Source organism: Arachis hypogaea, chromosome 11 (genome assembly GCF_003086295.3).
Source record: "Arachis hypogaea cultivar Tifrunner chromosome 11, arahy.Tifrunner.gnm2.J5K5, whole genome shotgun sequence".
NCBI lineage: Eukaryota > Viridiplantae > Streptophyta > Magnoliopsida > Fabales > Fabaceae > Arachis > Arachis hypogaea.
Genome location: NC_092046.1, coordinates 118219178 through 118246505, shown reverse-complemented (window position 1 = coordinate 118246505; position 27328 = coordinate 118219178).

The window sequence follows — 27328 nt, the reverse complement described above, 5'->3', positions numbered from 1 at the left end:
TAAGTGGCTGGTTTGAATTTGGGCCTTGGGCCCATTTTGGGCCTGGTTTGTCTGGTTCAGCCTGTTAGACCCAATCTTGGGCCAAATTCTTTGAAATTAGTATCAAAATTCTCGTTTTAATAAGCTCTATCCCAATTTAATATAAAATTCATATTTCTAATTTTTTTTATTAACATTTAATTTATTATTTAATTATTCACTAATTACTCGGGGTTTACATTCTACCCCCTAATAGAAATTTTCGCCCTCGAAAATTCGCTCTCAAATCTTCATATATGCTCTCTCATATCCAACCGACCTCTTATCATTCATTTGTTATTCTTCCAACCTGAATTCAAACACAAATTCACATTCTCTAATCTCAGGTACAACATCATAAACTTAATCAAATTCAAGCCTAACTCTACCTGTTTGTTTCAGTCTTAACTTAGTCTAGTTCCTTTTCAATGACTGCAAACTTCCTTACCCTTCAAGAGTTCATTCTAAGCCAAATTAATCTCAAATCCTTCTTAGCTATTTCAAACATTAATCAATTCTCCAGTCTCTTAGTCTAATTCAATCTGTTATAACCTAAATGATGCACACTTTCCACTCCTCGCTCCTACGCCAATTCCTTAAGACGCCCTCATATCCTAATACTCCTTTCTCACGTCACTACCATTCTAGAGCCACCAAATTCACTATGTTTCCGCAGTGTTACTCTGATTACAAGCCACTAAGAACTTAATCACTCGTCTACTCTGTTAGAATATTCTTTGAGTCTCTTTATCCTTCTAAATAATTGCTATTGAACTTTGCTCTAGCTACACGAGTTATAATCCCATGATTTCTTTCATCATCAGATCCATTACCGCCTTCATCACTGTTCTCAGTTCGGATGTGTCATCCTCTTAGCAGTAGCTCGCACTGCAGCAACCCTAAAATCAGTCGTATCATCTCACTCGTGCCCACGAGATGTCATTTAGGTATTGTCCACACCGAACAATTGATATTAAGGTGATCAGTCTTAATATCCAAAGTCTAGTGCTTCAAATCTCCAAAGGTAATGCTCATGAACATTTAAGCTATATATGTCAAGCAGACATCCTAAATAGCATGTACACACAGCCAGAGTATGCTTAGAAGCATAGTTAGCCCATTCCCCAGGCTCTACGGGAACGAACTGCTCTGATACCATAATGTAACACCCTACCACACAAAATCTTATGCTTAAGTCATAAGACGGAGGTGATGAGGTATTACGACCTCTAGGAGAAAAATTATATATATATATATATATATATATATATATATATATAATGAAAAAGATATTTAACCAAGAGTCTTGAAAAACGGATAAAACAAAATGGCAAAATAGAAAGCACAGTGCTCAGAAAATGAGTTTACTTGCGTGAGAAGAAAACTAAGGATGCTAAACAAAATATAACAGAACTAGGAATAGAGGGCCAAAGGTACATAATAACAAGCTCCTAACTCAGCCTGCGAAGTTAAGGTTGGCTGGAGAATATTTACATACATATATACATATCCCAAAATCCAAAATACATAGAGAACACCCTAGTTCTCCATAAACCCCTAAGAGAAGAAAAATAAACAAATTGTTTAGAGAGAAACCCAGAAAAAAACCACTCCGCTTTCGAAGTCCAGATGCCTAGCGAGGTGCCTTCCAACATGCATCTGAAAAGCAACAATATTGTATAGGGTGAGAACCGGGGGTTCTCAGCATGGTAAAGGTGCCACGCACATAATATATAAGGTCCTGAGAATGCTAGAGACAATCCTAGAACACCGACACTCAGTTATAAAGCTTAAAGGACTAAAAACAGAAGCCATAAATAAGTGGTCGTCTAAAGGTTCTCAACCTAACCAAACTTAATCCTGCACACTAATCTTTTCCACCTTTCCTCCGTTCCTCTGTCTCCTATGAGTTGCACAGACAAACAAACAAAACAAAGCAAACACAAGTAGTTCACAAGTAATACAGATAGCAATTATAACAAATAGCAGATTATAATCACACAAGCAATCCCATATAGTTCACAAGCAAGCAAATAATACAATATGTACATAATGTATGCCTATCCTATGGCTGTTGATATCAACTGTCAGTTACGTCGCCAGCCCGACATGTCCTCAACCTCAACACTCACCATGGGGAGAATCCCTAAGCTAACATGCGTGAGTGATCACCCCCAAGCTCAATAACATCCATGGGAAGAGTCCCAAGCTGACATGGGTAGAAGAGAACACACCCCAAGCTCAAAGATTAACCATGAGAAGAATCCCAAGCTGATATGGGAAAAACAACACTCCAAACTCAATAATAACCACGGGAAAAATCCCGGCTGACATGGGGAAGACAGCACCCGAAGCTTAATATTATCCGTGGGACGAATCCTAGGCTGACATGGGGAAGACAACGCCCCAAGCTCAAGTTATTCAATCGTTTCTTACAATTTATCATTTTCAATCTCACAGTGATTCATATCTCATCTCATCATTCTCAATTATTTAACATCATTAAGTGTCACACACATCATTATCAATGTCACTTTACTCTATTAATTACTTCATATACCATTTTCACCATCTTTATTGATCAAATACCATCTCCTCTAATCACTTATTACCTTTAAAAATAATCTTTCTTCACCTTCAAGTTATCACAATTTTCTAACTTCATCCTATGACTAGGCTTACTAATAATATTTAGGCTAAAGAAATGAAAATAGAAGTCTAGAAGTTCAAGTTTGAGCTTTAAAACACAAAATCTATTTTTGATGAAACAGGGGCCATGCGTACGCATGGGTACGCGCTTGGACCAAGATGACTACGCATGCCCCATCTCGCGTATGCATGCAAACCAGGCAGAATTGATTGGTTGCGTATGGGAAATTTCGCGTACGCATAAACCTCATGTCACGCATATGCGTGGGCCACGCGTACGCGTGGGCATACGTTTTACCAAAAATTTTGGCTAGTCTGAATCATGCAGAATGCTCATTTTAAACCCCAAATTTCCGACGCGCATAACTTTTTTGTTTTAAAATATTTTTCATCCGTTCTTCAAACGGCATAAACTTCACGGACCCAATTTTTATTTGAAACAATTTGAAATTATTTGGCGATCCGGAAGCCAAGTTATGCATCGCCAAAGTTCGGCCAAAATCCAATTTTTCACAAACCTCAAACCTTTAAAATTTTACCAAAACAACATTCTCTTTCATAACTCCAAGGTTCTACACAATATTACACAACCCAATTCACATTTTTCACATTTTCATTCTATCCACAACATTCAACTCATCATTCAACTACTCAAAATCAATCAATCATATCCAAAGCAATCATGAGATATCAATGAAACAACAATAACAATTTTATATTCACAAATCCTAACTAAATCACCATTAACTACAATGTCTTTCCATATCTCAATTCATCAATATCATGCATCAATCTCTCAAATACCTCAATAAAATCATAATCCACCTATCTTAGGCATATACATTCATGTCATCAACTCAATAATCATCAACTCAACATTCACCCAACAAACACCAAATCCGTATCACAATTTTTAATCAAGGTTACTAAACATCAAACACACTCATACGTTCCAACCTATCCTATGGTCATCTAGCCTAAGTTTTCACAGAACATTATATATTAAATACGTGAAACCTAAACCATACATTGGCCGATTTCTTCGTATTTCTGAGACACCACCAAGGCACCCAACAAAAGTACTCAACCTCCACCAAGCTCCAAAGCTTACAATTCAAGCTCCAATATATACATATACACACCTAATACATATATACAATACATATATACCTAAAATCAATACTGGTGCACGAATTGTGAACCACACTTTTCACACTCGTACCACTAACCAGCAAGTGCACTGGGTCGTCCAAGTAATACCTTACGTGAGTAAGGGTCGAATCCCACGGAGATTGTTAGTTTGAAGCAATCTATGGTTATCTTGCAATTCTTAGTCAGGAAGTCAATTATATTTATCCGTTGAATTGCGAACAAACAAGAGAGCATGGATTAAAGGTTACTTGTATTGCAGTAATGGAGAATATGTTGGAGTTTTGGAGATGCTTTGTCTTCAGAATCTCTGCTTTCCTCTGTCTTCTGATTCACGCACGCACATCCTCCTATGGCAAGCTGTGTGTAGGTGGATCACCGTTGTCAATGGCTACCATCCATCCTTCCAGTGAAAAGGGTCCAAGTGCGCTGTCACCGCACGGCTAATCATCTGCAGGTTCTCAGTCGTACCGGAATAGGATTTACTATCCTTTTGTGTCTGTCACTACGCCCAGCACTCGCGAGTTTGAAGTTCGTCACAGCCATCCAATCCCAGAATCCTACTCGGAATACCACAGACAAGGTTTAGACTTTTCGGATTCTCATGAATGCCGCCATCAATCTAGCTTATACCACGGAGATTCTGATTAAGGAATCTAAGAGATATTCATTCAATCTGATGTAGAACGAAGGTGATTGTCAGACACACGTTCATGGATTGAGGAAGGTGATGAGTGTCACTGATCATCACCTTCTCCATAGTTAGGCGCGAATGGATATCTTAGGTAGGAACACGCATGTTTGAATGAAAAATAGAAATACTTGCATTAATTCATCGAGACACAGCAGAGCTCCTCACCCCCAACAATGGAGTTTAGAGACTCATGCCATGAAAGAGTATAAAGGTTAGATCTAAAATGTCATGAGATCCAAAATAAATCTCTAAAAGTTGTTTAAATACTAAACTAGTAACCTAGGTTTACAGAAAATGAGTAAACTATAACAGATAGTGCAGAAATCCACTTCTGGGGCCCACTTGGTGTGTGCTGGGGCTGAGACTAAAGCTTCTCACGTGCCTGGGGCTGTTTTGGGCATTCAACGCCAGCTTTGGATCCTTTTCTGGCGTTGAACTCCAACTTGCAACTTGTTTCTGGCGCTGGACGCCAGAATTGGGCAGAGAACTGGCGTTGAACGCCAGTTTATGTCGTCTATCCTTGAGCAAAGTATGGACTATTATATATTGCTGGAAAGCCCTGGATGTCTACTTTCTAACGCAATTGAAAGCACGCCATTTGGAGTCCGGTAGATCCAGAAAATCCATTTTGAGTGCAGGGAGGTCAGAATCCAATAGCATCAGCAGTCCTTTTTCAGCCTGAATAAGATTTTTGCTCAGCTCCCTCAATTTCAGCCAGAAAATACCTGAAATTACAGAAAAATACAAAAACTCATAGTAAAGTCCAGAAATGTGGATTTTGCCTAGAAAATAATGAAAATAAACTAAAAACCAACTATAACATACTAAAATCTATATGAAATTAACCCCAAAAAGCGTATAAAATATCTGCTCATCACAACACCAAACTTGAACTGTTGCTTGTCCTCAAGCAACTAGACAAATAAAATAGAAGACTAATAAGTCAAGAAGCAATAATATCTCAGAGTTTTTGAGTGAAGCTCAGATTCTAATTAGATGAGCGGGACTAGTAGCTTTTTGCTTCCGAACAGTTTTGGCACCTCACTTTATCCATTAAAGCTCAGAGTGATTGGCATCTATAGGAACTTAGAATTCAGATAGTGTTATTGATTCTCCTATTTCAGTATGGTGATTCTTGAACACAGCTACTTTATGAGTCTTGGCCGTGGCCCTAAGCACTTTGTTTTCCAGTATTACCACCGGATACATAAATGCCACAGACACATAATTGGGTGAACCTTTTCAGATTGTAACTCAGCTTTGCTAAAGTCCCCAATTAGAGGTGTCCAGGGTTCTTAAGCACACTCTTCTTTTTGCTTTGGACCTTGACTTTAACCGCTCAGTCTCAAGTTTTCACTTGACACCTTCACGCCACAAGCACATGGCTAGGGACAGCTTGGTTTAGCCGCTTAGGCCAGGATTTTATTCCTTTAGGCCCTTCTATCCACTGATGCTCAAAGCCTTGGGATCCTTTTTATTACCCTTGCCTTTTGGTTTTAAGGGCTATTGGCTTTTTCTGCTTGCTTTCTCTTCTCTTCTTTTTTTTTTCTGCAAGCTTTGTTCTTTGCTGCTTTTTCTTGCTTCAAGAATCATTTTTATGATTTTTCAGATTATCAATAACATGTCTCATGTTCATCATTCTTTCAAGAGCCAACATATTTAACAGTCTTAAATAACAAATTCAAAAGACATATGCACTGTTCAAGCATTCATTCAGAAGACAGAAAGCATTGCCACCACATGTTACTAATTAGAATTTTTCTTATTAAAAAAAAACTCGAATTTTATTGCCTCTTATTCAAAAGATCTACTATTTTATTCATGTTTGCTGATGATGAGAAAAATAGACTATAACTTAATTGGAGGTAAAATCAAAATAAACACTAATTACTACTATATGACTCCTAAAGTAAACTCTTATAACGACAACTATCACAGAGTTAAAGCAGAAATTGGAATTTAACAACCTTTGTTCTGGGAAGTGGATGTTCCTCGGATCTGTGGGGTGCTTGGTCCTTCAAGAGATAACTTCTGGCGCTTCAATTCCCTCAAGTCACGTCCTTGCTCTTCCTGTTCTTTAATCAAATAGCAAAGAATTTGACTGTGTTCCTTCTGTTCCTTTATTATTTGTTCCATAGCTTCTTGTATCTTGGTAACTGATGTTTCAAGATACTCCCAATATTCAGATTGAGGGATTTCTGGGAGAAATTCCTGTGTTTTCTTCTTGATGGGGTCATCCTGCGCTTGTTGTTTTTCCATTGATGCTTTGGTGATTGGTTTCTCAATTGAGATATACTCAGTTATTTCCATCCTTACTCCAGCGTCCTTGCAGAGCAGAGAAATCAAGCTTGGATAAGCCAACCTAGCCTCTTTAGAATTTTTGTTAGCAATTTTGTAGAATTCAGTTGAAATCAGTTGATGAACTTCCACTTCTTTTCCCATCATGATTCAATGGATCATCACTACTCTTTTAACAGTGACTTCAGAACGGTTGCTAGTGGGCAGTAGAGAATGCCCAATGAAGTCCAGCCATCCTCTGGCAACTGGTTTGAGATCTTCTCTTTTGAGTTGATTTGGGACACCCTTCGTACTGGTGGTCCACCTGGCTCCAGGAATATATATGTCCTCTAGAATCTTATCCAGACCCTTGTCTGTTCTCATCATTCTCCTGTTGAAAGAGTCTGGATCATCTTTCAGCTGAGGTAGCTTTAAGATCTCCCTGATCTTGTCAGGGTTGGTATGAACAATCTTTTCTCTGACCATGGTCCGATATTCATAGAAAGTAGTTCCAGATAGTTTTTGCTTGTCTGTCTGCGAAATATTAGCATAGAACTCCTGGACCATATTCCTTCCCACTTTCGTTTCAGGATTAGCTAGGACCTCCCAGTTCCTGATTCGAATTTGCTCCTGGATCTCCGGATATTCGTCTTCTTTCAGATCGAATCTAACTTCCGGGATCACTGATCTTAGACCCATTATTTTGCAATAATGGTCTGAATGTTCTTTAGATAAGAACTTCCCTTGATTCCAAAGTGGTTTTGGAATGCTCTCTTTCTTGCCTCTTGAAGTGGGTTGTTTTCCCTTAGGAGCCATGATCTTAGTGATCACGGATAAACACACCAAACTTAGAGGTTTACTTGTCCTCAAGCAAAAGAAAAGAAAGGAGAGGGATAGAAGGAGAGCTAGGTGCAATTGTTGATGGAGGGGGGTGGAGGCCGAACCCATATTTAAAGGGAGGGGGTGGGTTCGAAAATTTTAGGAAAGATATGATAAAAAAATTGATTTGGAAAAGATAAGATAGAAGATATGATAAGAGAGGAAATAGTTTAAAATTGAAAAGATATGAAAATTTTTTGAAAAAGATAATGTGGAGATTTGAAAAAGATATTAGTTGAAAAGATAGATTTGTTTTGAAAATTTGAAAAAGAGTTGAATTGTATTGAAAAAGAGGGTTTGTGCATATGGATTAAGATACATTTGATATTTTTAAGGTAGGATTTTTAGAAATTAGGGATTTTAAAAATCAGGATTCTTAACATGTGTATGCAAGAAATCATGAATTGAAGCATGAAAATTAAGATTAGAATGAAAAAATATGAAAAAAAAATGAATTTACCTCCTCCCCACCATCCTGGCGTTGGAACGCCCAAACGCTGCATGTTTTGGGCGTTCAGCGCCCAACTGCTGCCTCTCCTGGGCGTTCAATGCCCAGCTGCTGCTTCTTTCTGGCGTTGAACGCCAGGAAGTCCTTTGTTACTGGGCGTTTTTCTGAACGCCCAGAATGCTGTAAATCTGGCGTTAAACGCCCAGAAAGAGCTTCTTTCTGGCGTTTAACGCCCAGATGGGTATCCTCACTGGCGTTCAACGCCCAGTGAATGCTTCTGTTGGGCGTTGAATGCCCAAAACAGACTTTTATTGGCATTTTCTTGTCAGTGAGCTTTTTTCTCTGTTTTGTGTGCAAAATCCTTCTGTAACCCTGTGAACTTATACAATTGACTCTTTACCTTAGGATCGGTGAACTTTATATAAACAAATAAAAATAAAAATGGGGCAAAATGCTTAGAGGATTGATGCCCCATGGCTGGGTTGCCTCCTAGCAAGCGCTTCTTTATTGTCTTTAGCTGGACCTTGCTGAGCTTTTAGTCTAGCTTCAGCCTTGAGCACTCTTGCTCAACATTGCCTTCAAGATAGTGCTTGATTCTCTGTCCATTGACAATGAACTTCTTATCAGAATCAATATCTTGAAGCTCCACAAAACCATATGGTGATACACTTGTAATCACATATGGTCCCCTCCACCGGGACTTCAGTTTCCTGGGTAATAGCCTGAGCCTGGAGTTGAACAACAGAACCTTTTGTCCTGGTTCAAAGATTCTAGATGACAGCTTTCTGTCATGCCACTTTTTTTATTTTTCTTTATAAAGCTTGGCATTTTCGAAAGCAGTGAATCTGAATTCTTCTAGCTCATTTAGCTGGAGCAATCTTTTTTCTCCAGCTGATTTGGCATCAAAGTTCAGGAATCTGGTTGCCCAGTAGGCTTTATGTTCCAGTTCCACGGGCAGGTGACATGCCTTACCATAGACCAGTTGGTATGGAGAGGTCCCTATAGGAGTCTTGAATGCTGTTTTGTATGCCCACAGAGCATCATCCAAGCTTCTTGCCCAATCCTTTCTACGGGTATTTACAGTCCGTTCTAGGATTCTTTTTAGCTCTCTGTTAGAGACTTCAGCTTGTCCATTAGTCTGTGGATGATATGGAGTCGCCACCTTGTGGCGAATCCCATACCGGACCATGGCAGAGTAAAGCTATTTGTTGCAGAAGTGAGTGCTCCCGTCACTGATTAGTACTCTAGGGACCCCAAACCTGCTGAAGATATATTTCTGGAGGAACTTCAGCACTGTTTTAGTATCATTGGTGGGTGTGGCAATGGCCTCAACCTATTTTGATACATAGTTAACTGCCACCAGAATATAAGTGTTTGAGAATGATGGTGGGAAAGGTCCCATGAAGTCAATTCCCCATACGTCAAACAACTCAATCTCCAAGATTCCTTGTTGAGGCATGGCGTAACCATGAGGCAGATTACCAGCTCTTTGGCAACTGTCACAGTTACGTACAAACTCTCAGGAATCTTTATAGAGTGTGGGCCAATAGAACCCACATTGGAGGACCTTGGTGGCTGTTCGCTCACCTCCGAAATGGCCTCCATATTGAGATCCATGGCAATGCCATAGGATCCTCTGTGCTTCTTCTCTAGGAACACACCTACGGATTATTCCGTCTGCACATCTCTTAAAGAGATAGGGTTCATCCCACAAGTAGTACTTTGCATCAGTGATTAATTTTTTCTTTTGTTGCCTGTTGTACTCTTTGGGTATGAACCTTGCAGCTTTATAGTTTGCAATACTGCACCAATGGCGTGTAGAAGCTTGTCATGCCTCTGTCCCAATACTGCACCAATGGCGTGATCACTGGCATCACACATTAGCTCAAATGGTAATGTCCAGTCTGGTGCAGAAATAACTGGTGCTGTGACCAGCTTAGCTTTCAGCGTTTCAAACGCCTGTAGACACTCTGTGTCAAACACAAATGGCGTGTCAGTAGTTAGCAGATTGCTTAGAGGTTTTGCGATTTTTGAAAAATCCTTTATAAACCTCCTATAGAATCCTGCATGCCCCAGAAAGCTTCTGATTGCCTTAACATTAGCAGGTGGTGGTAATTTTTCAATTACCACTATTTTTGCTTGATCCACCTCTATTCCCTTGTTTGAGATTTTATGCCCAAGGACAATCCCTTCAGTCACCATGAAGTGACATTTTTCCCAGTTTAAAACTAGGTTGGTCTCTTGGCATCTCTTCAGAACAAGTTTCAGGTGATCAAGACAGGAGCTGAATGAGTCTCCATATACTGAGAAGTCATCCATGAAGACTTCCAGAAATTTTTCCACCATATCAGAGAAAATAGAGAGCATGCATCTCTGGAAGGTTGCAGGCGCATTACATAGCCCAAATGGCATCCTTCTATAAGCAAACACTCCGGATGGACATGTGAATGCTGTTTTCTCTTGATCCTGGGGATCTACTACAATCTGGTTATAGCCTGAGTAGCCATCCAAAAAGCAGTAATAATCATGACCTGCCAGTCTTTCTAGCATCTGGTTTATGAATGGTAAAGGAAAATGATCCTTTTTGGTGGCTGTATTGAGCCTTCTGTAGTCAATACACATGCGCCACCCTGTAACTGTTCTTGTAGGAACCAGTTCATTTTTTTCATTATGAATCACTGTCACGCCTCCCTTTTTTGGGATGACTTGGACAGGGCTCACCCAGGGGCTATCAGAAATAGGATAAATAATCCCAGCCTCTAGTAATTTGGTGACCTCTTTCTGCACCACTTCCTTCATGGCTGGATTTAGCCGCCTCTGTGGTTGAACTACTGGTTTAGCATTATCCTCCAATAAGATTTTGTGCATGCATCTAGCTGGGCTTATGCCCTTAAGGTCACCTATAGACCACCCAAGAGCTGTCTTGTATGTCCTTAGCACTTGAATAAGTGCTTCCTCTTCCTGTGGATTTAAAGCAGAGCTTATGATCACTGGAAAAGTGTCACCTTCTCCCAGGAATACATATTTCAGGGATGGTGGTAATGGTTTGAGCTCGGGTTTAAGAGGTTTTTCCTCTTCCAGAGGAAATTTCAGAGGCTCTTTAATCTCCTCTGAATCCTCCAAATCAGGCTGAACATCTTTAAAGATGTCTTCCAACTCTGATTCGAGACTCTCAGCCATGTTGATCTCTTCTACCAAAGAGTCAATAAGATCAACTTTCATGCAGTCTTTTGATGTGTCTGGATGCTGCATGGCTTTAACAGTATTCAACTTAAACTCATCATCATTGACTCTCAGGGTTATTTCCCCTTGTTGGACATCAATGAGGGTTCGTCTAGTTGCTAGGAAGGGTCTTCCTAGAATGAGAGTAGCACTCTTGTGCTCCTCTATTTCCAGCACTACAAAGTCAGTGGGAAAGGCGAATGGTCCAACTCTGATGATCATGTCTTCAATCACGCCTGATGGGTATTTAATGGAGCCATCAGCAAGTTGGAGACATATTCGGGTTGGTTTAACTTCTTCAGTTAAGCCAAGCTTTCTGATAGTGGGTGTAGGTATTAGGTTGATGCTTGCCCCAAGATCGCACAAAGCTATCTTGGTGCAATTACCTTCTAATATGCATGGTATCAGAAAACTCCCAGGGTCTTTAAGCTTTTCAGGAAGGCTTTTTAAAATGACTGCACTGCATTCTTCAGTGAGGAGAACTCTTTCTGTTTCTCTCCAATCCTTTTTATGACTCAAGATCTCTTTCATGAACTTGGCATAAGAAGGTATTTGCTCAAGTGCCTCTACAAATGGAATCTTTATTTCAAGAGTCCTGAGATAATCTGCAAAGCAAGCAAATTGCTTATCCTGCTCCTCTTTCCGGAGTTTTTGAGGATAAGGTATCTTGGCTTTATATTCCTCAACCTTAGTTGCTGTAGGTTTATTGCCTACAGAAGTGGTTGAAGAAGCCTTTTTAGAGGGGTTGTCATCAGCACTTGTGTGTGTCTGATCCCTCACTGGCAATTGAGTGCCAGAGTTAGAAGCTGGAGTGACGTGAGATGCCAACCCCTTGTCTGTTCCTGGCGTCTGAACGCCAGAACTGTGCCCATTTTGGGCGTTCAGCACCAGATCTTGCCCATTTTGGGCGTTCAACGCCAGATCCTTGCTTATTTCTGGCGTTGAACGCCAGTCCTTGCTTGTTACTGGCGTTGAACGCCAGTCTTGGGCATGGTCTGGGCGTTCAGCGCCAGCCTTCCACCAGATTGCTGGCGTTTTAATGCCAGAATTACTTTTCTCTGGGCTCTTACTGTCCTCAGGTGAATTTTGGGTGGTTTGCTCATTCCTTAACTCTTTGCTGCCTTGAGGTGGGGTATTTAATGTTTTCCCACTTCTTAATTGAACTGCTTGGCATTCTTCTGTTATTTGTCTTGACAGCTGCTGCTTTGTTTGCTTCAATTGTTCTTCCATATTTATATTAGCCATCTTTGTCTCGTAGTTTATCCTTGAATTCGGCTAACTGCTTTTTTAGAAAGTCCAATTGCTGATTGAATTCAGCAGCTTGTTGTACAGGGCTGAGTTCAGCAGTTACTGTTTTAACCTCTTCTTTCATGGAAGGGTCACTGCTTAGGTACAGATGCTGATTCCTGGAAACTATATCAATGAGCTCTTGAGCCTCTTCAATTGTCTTTCTCATGTGGATAGATCCACCAGCTGAGTAATCTAGAGACATCTGAGCTCCTTCTGCAAGCTCATAATAGAAGATGTCTAACTGAACCCACTCTGAAAACATTTCAGAGGGGCATTTTCGCAGCATCTCTCTGTATCTCTCCCAGGTATCATAAAGAGATTCCTCATCTCCTTGTTTAAAGCCTTGGATGTTCAGCCTTAGCTGTGTCATCCGTTTTGGGGGAAGTATTGATTCAGGAATTTTTCTGTCAGCTGTTTCCATGTCCTTATGCTGGCCTTAGGTTGGTTATTTAACCACCTCTTAGCTTGATCTTTTACAGCAAATGGAAATAGTAATAGTCTGTAGATATCTTGATCTATTTCCTTATCATGTACTGTGTCAGCAATTTGTAGAAATTGTGCCAGAAACTCTGTAGGTTCTTCCTGTGGAAGACCGGAATACTGGCAACTTTGCTGCACCATGATAATGAGCTGAGGATTCAACTCAGAGCTACAGACTCCAATGGGGGGTATGCAGATACTACTCCCATATGAAGCAGTAGAGGGGTTAGCATATGACACCAGAGTCCTCCTGGACTGTTCATTTCCTCTTAGGTCTATGATGGAGAAAGGAAGATGATGTAAAATAGAAAAAATATTTTTATTTATTTAATAATTTACTTGTTTCGAAAACAAAATAAATTAAAATAAAATAAATAAAAATGGGTGAAGATTTTCGAAAAAAATGAGGAGAGAGAAAGTGGTTAGGAAATTTTGAAAAGGATATGATGATTTTTGAAAAAGGTTTTAAATTTTGAAATAAAAATCTGAGTTTTAGAAATAGATTTCAAAAATTTGCTTTTAAAAAAGAGAGAAAAGATATTTTTGAATTTTAAGAGGAAAGAAAAAAAATAAAATAGCACAAGATTTAAAATTTTTAGATCTAATGCTCCTAGTTTTCGAAAATTTTGGAGGGAAAACACCAAGGAACACCAAACTTAAAAATTTTAAGATCAAGACACAAGGAAAACTCAAGAACACTTTGAAGACTCACAAGAACACAAGAACATGAATAAGGAACACCAAACTTAAAATTTTTAGAAAACCCAACTAAAATTTTCGAAAAACAAAGAAAAATCAACAAGAAAACACCAAACTTAGAGTTTGGCACAAGATTTATTCAAAGAAAAATTATTTTTGAAAAATATTTTTAATAAAACTGGTGCCCAATCATCAAGAACATAAACCAACACTCTAGCCAATTGGGCAATAAATGTAACACTTGTTTTGAAGAAGGATATTTTTAACCAAGAACAATAATAAGAGACTCTAAATCAAAAGGAAAAATTTTCCTAATCTAAGCAACAAAATAAACCGTTAGTTGTTCAAACACGAACAATCCCCGGCAACGGCGCCAAAAACTTGGTGCACGAATTGTGAACCACACTTTTCACACTCGTACCACTAACCAGCAAGTGCACTGGGTCGTCCAAGTAATACCTTACGTGAGTAAAGGTCGAATCCCACGGAGATTGTTGGTTTGAAGCAATCTATGGTTATCTTGCAATTCTTAGTCAGGAAGTCAATTATATTTATCAGTTGAATTGCGAACAAACAAGAGAGCATGGATTAAAGGTTACTTGTATTGCAGTAATGGAGAATATGTTGGAGTTTTGGAGATGCTTTGTCTTCAGAATCTCTGCTTTCCTCTGTCTTCTGATTCACGCACGCACGTCCTCCTATGGCAAGCTGTGTGTAGGTGGATCACCGTTGTCAATGGCTACCATCCATCCTTCCAGTGAAAAGGGTCCAAGTGCGCTGTCACCGCACGGCTAATCATCTGCAGGTTCTCAGTCGTACCGGAATAGGATTTACTATCCTTTTGCGTCTGTCACTACGCCCAGCACTCGCGAGTTTGAAGTTCGTCACAGCCATCCAATCCCAGAATCCTACTCGGAATACCACAGACAAGGTTTAGACTTTCCGGATTCTCATGAATGCCGCCATCAATCTAGCTTATACCACGGAGATTCTGATTAAGGAATCTAAGAGATATTCATTCAATCTGATGTAGAAAGGAGGTGATTGTCAGACACACGTTCATGGATTGAGGAAGGTGATGCGTGTCACTGATCATCACCTTCTCCATAGTTAGGCGCGAATGGATATCTTAGGTAGGAACACACATGTTTGAATGGAAAATAGAAATACTTGCATTAATTCATCGAGACACAGCAGAGCCCCTCACCCCCAACAATGGAGTTTAGAGACTCATGCCGTCAAAGAGTACAAAGTTCAGATCTAAAATGTCATGAGATCCAAAATAAATCTCTAAAAGTTGTTTAAATACTAAACTAGTAACCTAGGTTTACAGAAAATGAGTAAACTATAACAGATAGTGCAGAAATCCACTTCTGGGGCCCACTTGGTGTGTGCTGGGGCTAAGACTAAAGCTTCTCACGTGCCTGGGGCTGTTTTGGGCGTTCAACGCCAGCTTTGGATCCTTTTCTGGCGTTGAACTCCAACTTGCAACTTGTTTCTGGCGCTGGACGCCAGAATTGGGCAGAGAACTGGCGTTGAATACCAGTTTATGTCATCTATCCTTGATCAAAGTATGGACTATTATATATTGCTGGAAAGCCCTGGAATTCTACTTTCCAACGCAATTGGAAGCACGCCATTTGGAGTTCTGTAGCTCCAGAAAATTCATTTTGAGTGCAGAGAGGTCAGAATCCAACAGCATCAGCAGTCCTTTTTCAGCCTGAATCAGATTTTTGCTCAGCTCCCTCAATTTCAGCCAGAAAATACCTGAAATTACAGAAAAACACACAAACTCATAGTAAAGTCCAGAAATGTGGATTTTGCCTAGAAACTAATGAAAATAAACTGAAAACCAACTAAAACATACTAAAATCTATATGAAATTAACCCCAAAAAGCGTATAAAATATCCGCTCATCAAATACCCAATACACAAATTCAAGAATTTAACTAGGGTTGAGGATTCTTACCGTACCCACAGACTAAACAGACCAAACCCAATAAGTTTCGCAAGCTAGATTGAACCTAAAGTACCAAAATCAACAAAATCTCAATATGGGTTCTCACCAATTCTCGAAATTCAAGGGGTAGAAAATCTGGAGTGGTAGAGTGACTTACATATGAAATTGTTCAATTGATTTGTAGAGTTCAACGCGGTGGACGCGTGGCCGCAAATGGTACGACAATTGGAGCTCGGTGCAAGAAGTTACGGTAGTTTAATTTGGGAGCAAGGGTTTTGTCTTCCTTACCTTCTCCATAATGTTTCCCAGCGTGAAATGAAGAGGAAGAAGAAAGGAAGGTTGGGTTTTGATTAGGTGGCTGGGTTGAATTTGGGCCTTGGGTCTTCTTTGAAATTGGTCTCAAAATTTTTGTTTTAATAAGCTCTATCCCAATTTAATATAAAATTCATGTTTCTAATTTCTTTTATTAATATTTAATTTATTAGTTAATTATTCGCTAATTACTCAAGATTTACAAGACCAATTCAAACCATTAGAAGCATAGTTGTTAAAATCAAACCGGTTAGATTACTGGTTTATTAGTTCAACTGGTAGGTCATTAGTTGAACCGATTGACTCAGTCTCACGTAATTAAAAAATTGTAAAATAATCAAAAACTTAAAATTAAATTTTGGAATAGATATCTTCAATAATATTTTAAAAATAGTCAAGCTTCAATAAATTATAATCAACAAGTTATAATTCAGTTATTATTAAATAATTATATAAGATTCTAGTATGTTTTATAATAAAAATTTTTAATTTTATTTTTATATTAAAGTAACTATTTTTAATTTTAATAACTAACTAATTAATTTATATTTATTATATTATTATATACTATATATATTTATTAAAAAAATAATATTAATAAATATCATATAATCATAAAAGAATAATTATATTGTAATTAATAAAAATATTTTATATTTTTATTTATACATATTTAATAATATTTATATTTATATTAATAATTATGCATAATAAAAAAATAATTAATTTAAACATAAGTGAGTATAAAATTAAAATATCTAACAAAATTATTATACGTTATTACTATATAATTAATAATTAACATGTAAAATAGTAAGAAACAACATAGCTTAGTGGCAAAGAAAATATGCAGTAACACAGAGGACCAGGCTGACTGGCTCATCGGAGGAGGACCTAGAGAAGGATCATGAATAGAAACTTGGGGTTGCTTTTGATTCCTCTAACGGGAGTGGAGTTGGAGAAGGAAAGTTGGGGCTCTATTAAACAGCCACTTTCGATTACTATCATGAATCAGAGACACCTTTTACATTTTAATGATGCTTGACACTACACGATGCTATGGAAGCAAGGCTCTTTCTCCTCTCTTTTGTTAGGTTTTTTTTTTTTTTTTTGAGAGATAGGACTTTATTGTTTATATTCTAACTTGAGTACCAAACTAGGTGCTTTCTTTATAGGCCAAAATTCAGGGTGTCGTATGTCTATATGTATATGTACTACATATATTACTGTATACTAGGCATGCATGATTGTATCTGGTGGCAAAGTGGGTAATCCGTTCTGTCCTACTAAGTAAACTAGGTTTAAAATATTAGTTGTCTTGCTTTATGGCAGATTGGTAGGATAAGGAGCTATCCGGCTTAATATTTTTTAAAAAAAATTAAAAAAGTAGTTAAAATGAATAAAAAATAATAATTAAAAATTAAATACAAATAAAAAATAGTCAAAATTATAATACAATTTTTTTTACTATCTTCTTCTAAAATTTTAACTTCAATTGAATTATTCAAAATAATATTTGTCAAAAGAATCATCTTTATTTTAAGAAATATGTCACATCATTTCAGTATATATATATATATATATATAAGTGTAAAAAAAAATAAAGTTAATTATAAAAAGAAGAATAAAAAGAAAAAATAAAAAATGTGTTTAAAAATTATATGATTGTTAATTTTAGTAGCACTAATGAATCTTTTATTAAAAAAAGAGAAAAAAAAAACCTTTGGCCTAGCGGGCCGGCCTACCCTGCTCCGCCAAAATCCGCGGGTTTTACAAGTTTTTCTTTTTTGACGGGTTCAAAATCCTAGCCCAGTCCGTTCTTTTGGCGGGTTTGGCCCGTTTTGTCACCTCTATTGTAATATATCAGTTTTTTAATCATGTTTATTATTCAATAAATAATTAATTAAATTTATAAAATTTTGAATTTTAACTTCATAATAAAATATTAGAAGATAATACACTTGAAAAACTAACACGTCTAATTTAAAATTTGAAAATATGAAAATATTAGTTTTAGTAAATTCCTAACCGACAATAAACAACCTTTTAAGATATAGTCATAACTAATTAATTCCATACTTATTATATTTTGAATAATTATTAGTTACATGAAAAGATAAGAAAACTATCTTTATTCTTTGCGTTTAAGTGCAAATCAAATTTAAATTCAATTAGGTAAATAAATTTATTACAAGTTCATAGTAAAAATGACTCTCTAACTAACTAGCCTAACATACTAACAATATTTCGTGAATATCTCAAGTTATAATTATCCAATTGACTTCATTTAACGTTTGTTTTAAAGCTAACTCAATTCTATGTAAATTTGTATCTAATAGTTATTTCCAAGTTCCAAACATAAAAAACTTATAAGGCTTGCAAAGTAATCATTCAGATTGAGGATTTCATCTAAACGCAAATTAGATTCTCCTAACAAATCTACGCATACTTAAGAGCCATTTGAGTCATTAATTTCTCATTCTATTCTCCTTTTCTATAAAAAAAAAATTTAGGTAACCTATCTTCTCTATCTTCTATTATCTCTACAAATTATCATTATATACATTCTCCACTTTATTATAAGAAAAATCTGTATCTTTTCTCATTTCCTTATTCTCATGCTAAACCCTTCGCCAAATAAATTTCATTCACATATTATTTGAGAAAGTACATTCTCTAAACTATGCTAACTATAGAGATCGAGAATATAGATATTTTCTTTCTACAATAAAGACAACACGGACTCATTGATTTGCATAAGATTCATATCTTTCACAACCTCAATATTTATATTGAGTTTCATCGAGTAAGACATTTTAGTCATCATAACTCATTGTTTATTTGTTCTTCCTATTATTTTCATTAATAGTTTATGATCTATCGGTTTCTAACTAAATCCTAATCACTCCAAATCTTAATGTCATGCATGTACTTAAAAGAATGAAATCTATCTCTTAGCCAAAGATTAATACCTATATCAAAATACATACAAAGTCTAGTCATGGAACAAGTCTTTCTTCGCGAATGAATCATGCCTATTTACATTGGAATATATATAGAAATTCTACAAATTTCAATGGAGGTAGGGTTTTATACAATTTTTTATGTGTTATATCTTAAATATTTTTTCATATAGCTATTAACATTGCATGTAATGATATAATGTCTCTTTCTTACATACATATTAAGAATTTGGGTTAAGTACGATTTTGCTCCATAACATAGAGGCCGAAAATTTATTTCGTCCCTGACCTTTTTTTCGCTACAAAATGGTCCCAAAGGTTTTACTTAGTTTTAAAATCGTCTTTTTAACCAAATTTTTAATTTTTATTCCCAAAATACCCTTAACTAAAAAAATAAAAAAATAAAAAAGAAAAGAACACGGGTTAAAGGGGGAAGGAAGGGGGAACGGTATCTAGAGCCGGATGGGTAGGGGTGGGGATTTGGTTTAGGGAAGAAGAGGGGGAAGGGCCACCGTTGCAGCTCCTCGCTGCCGCTGCTTTTGCCCTCGTCGTTCGGTCCTCGCTGCTGGATCACACTGCGAGGGTCGAGCCGTTTCTGCTCCTCCTCCTCACCCTCACCAACGTCGTCGCCTCGCCCTCGTCATCGCCACCTCGCCTTCGCCGCTGCCCCTCTTGCTCCTCGTTGTTCGGTCCTCGCTGCTAGATCTCACCGCAAGGGTCGAGCCGTTTCTGCTCCTCCTCCTCGCCCTCATCGTCGTCTTGCTGCACCTCCTCCTCGCCGTCGCACCTCGTCTCCTCGTTTGTTTTGGTAATTATATTTATGAATTTTTTATTCTTGTAATTGAAGATAAAATTGAGAATTTTTTGAGTTCTGGATTCTGATGATAATGACGATGATAATGATGCTTTTCTGAGTTTTGGGTTCTTATTTTTTTGAGTTTGAGTTCTGGGTTTATTTTTCTGAGTTTGAGTTCTGGATCCTGAGTTCTGGGTTCTGATGATGATGACGATGATGATGATGATTTTCTGAGTTCTAAGTTCTTATTTTTTTTAGTTTGAGTTTTGGGTTTATTTTTCTGAGTTTGAGTTCTAGATTTTGAGTTCTGGGTTCTGATGATGATGACGATGATGATGATGATTTTCTGAGTTCTGGTTGGTGTGATGCAGATGGTGATGGAGTGGCAGTGGGTGGTGGGTTCTGGTTCTGAGTTCTTATGATTCTATTATCCATTTTTCTTATGATGATGGTGGTGGTGGTGGTGGTGGTGGGTTTTAGTTCAGTTTCGCTTCTGGTTGATTTTAGAGAAGAAGGGGAAGGGTATTTTCGTCCGAAGAACGATTTTAAAACTAAGTAAAACCTTTAGGACCATTTTGTAGCGAAAAAAAGCCTGGGGATAAAATAAATTTTTGGCCTCTACGTTAGGGACCAAAATCGTACTTAACCCTCAAGAATTTTAATAACCATTTTATGTACATTAAAAAACTGAAGGAATAATTCTTTGGTAAGGAAAGGAAACTGATGCACCACTATTTTGTGGTATATTTTGTACTTAATTGAGTAGATTTTATCCACTAAACTCACACTTATTCATATAATTCGCATATTTTGCATTTTCCTTCCTAATTCTGTGCTATGATTGAAAACATGATTCTTTGGCCTTTAAACTGTCAATTTTTATTATCCTTTATTACCATTTGATTCCGTGATATGTGTGTTAAGTATTTTCAGGATTTATAGGGTAGGAATGACTTAGAGGATGGAAAGAAAGCATGCAAAAGTGGAAGGAATACAAGAAATTGAAGGAATCGCTAAGCTGTCCAGCCTGACCTCTTCGTACTAAATTGACCATAACTTGAGCTATAGAGATCCAAATGAGACGATTCTAGTTGCGTTGGAAAGCTAACATCTGAAGCTTTAAAATGATATATAATTTGCAATGGTTTCCTTGCAGATAATTGGCGCTCACGCGTGCATCACACGCACGCGCGCATCTGCGAAATTTCAGTGTATCAGAATTCGCCTCCAGCGATATCTGGGCTGTTTTCGACCCAGTTTTCACCCCAGAAAACACAATTAGAGGCTACAGAGTGTGGGAATTTATTCAGACAACATTTATTCACATAATTTTAGGTTTTAGATGTAGTTTTCTAGAGAGAGAGGCATTCTCCTCTCTCTAGGTTTTAGGATTTAGGATTTCTCTTAGTTTTAGGTTTATTTCTTCTCAATTCCAGGTTCAATGTTCCTTTAATTTAATTTCTCTTCTACTTTTATTTGTTCTAACTTTCTAGTTTATTTATTCCTCTTGTTGATTCTCTTCTTTTCCAATTTGGTTTATGAATTCTCATGTTAGATTTGATTTCTTTATTTAATGCAATTTGAGGTATTTCATATTTATGATTTTGATTTAGCTTTTTACATTCTTAGCTTGAATTGATTAATTGGAGATGCTTGAGTTATTAAACTCCTTTGTTGATTGCTAATTGAAGGTTGCTAATCAACTTGAATTTCACTGACTCTAGTCTTTCCTTGGGAGTTGACTAGGACCTGAGGATTCATATTGATTTATCTACTTGACCTTCCTTCATAGTTAGAGGATAACTAAGTGGGAGCAACGAACAATTCTCATCACAATTGATAAGGATAACTAGGATAGGACTTCCAATTTTCATACCTTGCCAAGAGTTTTCTTAGTTATTAATTTAATTTCTTGCAATTTACTTTCTTGTTCCTTATTTCAAAAACCCAAAAAGATACTTTTTCCATAACCAATAATAAATACACCTCTCTGCAATTCCTTGAGAGACTACCCGAGGTTTAAATACTTCGGTTATTAATTTTATTGGGTTTGCTTTAGTGATAAACAAGTTTTTGTACAAAAGGATTCTTTGTTGGTTTAGAAACTATACTAGCAATGATAACTTATTTGTAAAATTCTTTACTAGCAAAAATCCGTTCGTCAAAATCGCGCCGTTGTTGGAGAATTGCAAATGTGTGTCTTATTATTGGTTATTGCAAATATTTGCTTTTTGCTTGTTTGTTAGTTTTTTGTTAGTTTAGGACTTGCTTATTTTTACTAGTTTCTGTTTTTATTTTCGTTAGCTACTATGAATTCTCACCCCTTTGGCTATGAGTTTAGTTTAAATTATGTTGTAGGGAATGGAGGCTACAAAGAGAATATGCATCAAGATTGGAACAATCAAGCTTGGAAGGAGCCACAAGGATTTGATCAACCCTCTTGGCAATAATCTCCACCAACATACTATAACCAAGAGCCATTCCAAGAAGCATATCAAGATGATGGCTATGGTGAGTACTCTTTTGATTATCAACAACCACCACCATACGCCTATGAACCCCCTCCTCAACATAATTTTGAACCACCATACTCACAAGCTCCTTATCCATCATACCAACCACCCTATGAGCTTTATGAACCATACATAAAACCAACCCAATTCCAAAACACTTGTGCCCCTTCATCTTCCTATGACGAGATGATTTAATCTCTTGCACAAGGACAAAAGACCATGGAAAGCACACTTACCGATCTGACCTCCGCTATACAAGCCTTCATCTCCCAGATTGGATCATCGAATACCTCCAACAATCAACCCTCAAGCTCTAGTACACCCCCTTTTTAGCCCCATAATGACCTCTCCATCCCATCACCACTCTCCATGGAAGAGCACCCACATCCAGCAATCCAACAGCAACACAATCCCAATTATGCTAGTGACACAGAGCAAGAGAGAAGGGATCGTCTTAGGGACGAAATGGATCTCATACTTCACAAGAAGCTAGAGGAGGCCCTAAAGGTGAAGGTAGTAGAGACCCTTGAAGAAAGTTGTCATGAAGGGGAAGACATCAAGGAGGAGTCTAATTTTGTACTAGAGCAAGTGGAGAAAGCCGAAACTATCAAAGAAGAAGAAGTAGTCGAAGACTTAGGAGATGCAGAACCTCCATAGGAAAGTCCAGTCATAGAGCCTCCTCCCAAGGTGTTTGATGTTGATGTTAAGGAGGGTATACAACCTCCGAGGCATATCATGGTTGAAGACTTTGCAGAGGTTGATCAAGAGATGGAGATTAAAGAAGAAGAAGAACAACCTCCCATGCCCTTGGTAAGTAATGAAGAAGAGATTGAATTGGAAGAAAGCTACCAAGACGAAGAGGTTGAAATTGAAGAATCTTGTAAAGAGGTGGAAGTTGTCAAAGAAGAGCTCAAGAGAATGGAGCCGAAAACCAGCTTGCCAAAGTTGTTGAGGACCTCTCCCCCAAAGCCATCACCATCCATTCCTTCATTCAAGTGGGTAAATCTTTCATTTCTAAGCTTAATTAGACCACTTGAATATGCTTTACTTGAGACGGATGGACAACTCAGAGCTCTTTGTGGTTTTAAGAGTAAAATGGAGATGGTTAGTGGTTGGCATCACAATCCTAGGTTCGTTATGGTTGGATGTTCAAAATCTAAGTTCAACGGTTGGTATAAGTCTCAATTGAATAGAGCTAGGAGGCTGTTTGGATGTCTCAGTGAGAATTCCAATTGCTTACCACCTGGTCAGAAAAATGATGATCAACAAGAAGACGGGTGCAAAAGCAAGGTTTGGGACCTCGGAATTCATTCTAGCAATCAACACTCTTGGGGCCTTGTCACTTGCTTTAACTTGCTTGAAGGCTTAATACAACTAGTGTGGGATCCCGGAGGCTATTAGAATTACAAACACTGGTGGGGATTCCTGGATGAGTTCAAGCACAAGCCACCCTGACAAGGAGCTCACCAAATGTCCAACTTAAGGACTTTAACTAAAAGTGCTAGGTGGGAGACAACCCACCATGGTATGATCGTTATTTTTCAGTCCTAGTTTTTTTCTTAGTTTTATTCTATTTTGTTTTTCTTAGTGTTCATTCATAATGTCTGCATCGGCATCTGCATTCTGCATTCTGCATTTTTCAAAAAAAAAGGGGGGGGACCCACATGTGCGCGTAGGCCACGCGTGGGCGTCGATTCCCAATTTTACTATCCCATCCAATGAACAGAAAGTTGTGATGGAATGTGCGGCTAGTGTGCTCTGCACACAATTCGACCCACGCGTATGCGTCAAGGACGCGTGCGCGTTACTTGCAACTTGGGAAATCCACGCATACGCGTCAAACACGCGCACGTGTGGATAGGGAGAACGGCGTAAATGGGTGTTTGACTCGAGAGTTGTGCTACTATTGCAATGGAACTGTGCTAGAGGCACAAAATCACCCACGCGTACGCGTCCCTGACGCGTGCACGTCATTTTGCTTTCAGACCACCCACGCGTACGCGTGGTTGACGCTTACGCGTCAAACGGCCAACTCAGTTTTCACGTGTACGCGTAATGCACGTGCGCGCGTCGCGCCCCGTTTCTAAATTCTTTTCTTCTATCTTCTCTCCTTCTTTCTTCCTCCTTTCTTACTTTCTTCTTCTTCATTTCTTTAACTTCTCATCCTTGTTCTCTTTCATTCTATTTTACTTAATTTATTTGCATACTTTAATTCGTTGCATTTTAATCTTGTGCGTGTTTTATTTTCTTTTCTAAAGTCTATTATTTTTCTGTTGGTGTTAAATGTTCTCATTCAACTGTTGTATCTTTTCTGGTATTATTGTGGTGCTTAGTGACTTGTTTTACACTGTTGGGTGATATTAGTTATCTGTCAATGCCAATCTTTTATAACACTTGTATTTCTTTTGTATTGACATGCACTTATACTATCCTGCATTACCCACTATCTCTTCCCCATTGTTGTAATTTTTGCACTATTGATATGTCATGTGCTTCTACTGTTTTCTCACCTACATGTTGTAGCTACCATGTAGTTGAGGCCCTCACTATTTGGCATTAACCCACCCATATTTTATGTGTTTTCTTATCTTTGTTTTTGGGTTACTTTTCTTCCCTTTTCTCTTCTTTCAGAATGGCCATCAAGAAGGGAAACGAAAGACTTTTACATGGGGCAACCGACAAGTCCATCTGCACAATCTTTAGAGAAAAGCATCAGTTGCAACAGCCCGTCCACTTGCACATCTTAGGATGCACCGAGGACGGTGCAATATTTAAATGTGGGGAGGTCGATACCGACTTCCGTGGGTTAGTTACTTCCTTTTTCAACACCAATGTTAATTTGTTAGATGTTGCATTTGCATTTTTTATTGCATGTTTGTTTGATTTTGTGCATGTTCTTCTACCACTACTTGGTCAAAGTAATGAGTTTCTTTTTAAAACCCTATTTTATAGTATTTCACTAATTTAAATTAAAAAATTTATGTTAAACTTGTTTGAAGATTGTAATTTGGAACATGAATTATAGCTAAGAACACACAACCTGTGAGATTTGAGCTTAATTACATGGTTACATTATTTAACCATAATATTTTATTCTTGTGTATTTTTTTCTCTATGACTGCAATCTATATTTTGTTCCATTCTATATGTCCACTGTTTAGTGTATTTGCATGCTTGCATATGATTGAGGCCATCATTTGTTATTAGCTCACTTATCCTAAATAGCCTACCCTTTCAATTACCTTTGTTTGCCACCTTGAGCCTTTTAATTCCCATTTGTTCTATATTTTACCAGATCACTAGCCATAAGCGGAAAAACAAGTAATCACCCCAATTGAATCTTTGGTTAGCTTAAGATAGAGATTGTGTATCAATTAAGTATGGGGAATTGTGGGAACTTAGGTTGATGAAGGTGTACAGTGTCTCATCACAAAATATTGGGAATTTGGGTACCTACTCATGTGAAACCAGAAAAATTAAAAATCCATATGCATTGATATGTTATGTTTACTTCTATTAAAAAAAACAAAAAAAAAAAAACAAAAAAAATACTAATAATAAATAAATAAATAAATAAGGGGACAAAATTACCCCAATGTTAAGTTTTATAAAAGATCAACGCACATGTAGTGAAATTAAAAAAAAATTTGGTACATGAGTATGTGATACAAAAGTGGGAATTTTGGGTAGCTAGGCATGAATTTAGAGTTACATAGAGTGTGTGTGTGCGTGTTAGGTGAAAGCTTAGGTTAGTCAAAGATTCATATTATAGCTCACTTGGCCATACATATATCTTCACCCTTACCTTAGCCCCATTACAACCTTGAAAAGACCTCATGATGTTTGCATTGGTATATTAAATATCTGTTGATTGGTTAGATGAAGAACAAAGTTTTAGAAAGCATGACTAGAGAAGAGTAGAGTGATTAACCTTAGACACTTGAGATATTAGAGTGCATATACACTTCCAGTGAGGGTTCAATGCTTGATTCTATATTCCCTGCTTTCATGAGCTATCTTCTTACAAGTTTATTTGTCTCTTATTGTGTGATTTAAATTAGTGGAGTTCATATTATATTTGTTCTTGGAAAATTCAATTACTTTTAAACCAAGTAGGAAAGAGCATTTTGCATTTAGTTGCATTTATATAGATAGGTTTCATTTCATAAGTTTCACCATTCCTCTTCACTCCTTTATAGCTTCTCTTGAGCTTAGCATGAGGACATGCTAATGTTTAAGTGTGGGGAGATTTGATGCACCACTATTTCGTGGTATATTTTGTACTTAATTGAGTGGATTTTATCCACTAAACTCACACTTATTCATATAATTCGCATGTTTTACATTTTCCTTCCTAATTCTGTGCTATGATTGAAAACATGCTTCTTTGGCCTTTAAACTGTCAATTTTTATTATCCTTTATTACCATTCGATGCCGTGATATGTGTGTTAAGTGTTTTCAGGGTTTATAGGGCAGGAATGACTTAGAGGATGGAAAGGAAGCATGCAAAAGTGGAAGGAATACAAGAAATTGAAGGAATTGCTAAGCTGTCCAACCTGACCTCTTCGTACTAAATCGACCATAACTTGAGCTACAAAGGTCCAAATGAGGCGGTTCCAGTTGCATTGGAAATCTAACATCCGGAGCTTCAAAATGATATATAATTTGTCATAGTTTCCTTGCAGATAATTGGCTCGCACGCGTGCATCTGTGAAATTTCAGCGTATCAGAATTTGCCCCCAGTGATTTCTGGGCTGTTTTCGACCCAGTTTTCGTCCCAGAAAACACAGATTAGAGGTTACAGAGTGGGGGAATTCATTCAGACAACATTCATTCACATAATTTTAGATTTTAGATGTAGTTTTCTAGAGAGAGAGAGGTTCTCTCCTCTCTCTAGGTTTTAGGATTTAGGATTTCTCTTAGTTTTAGATTTATTTCTTCTCAATTCCAGTTTCAATGTTCCTTTAATTTAATTTCT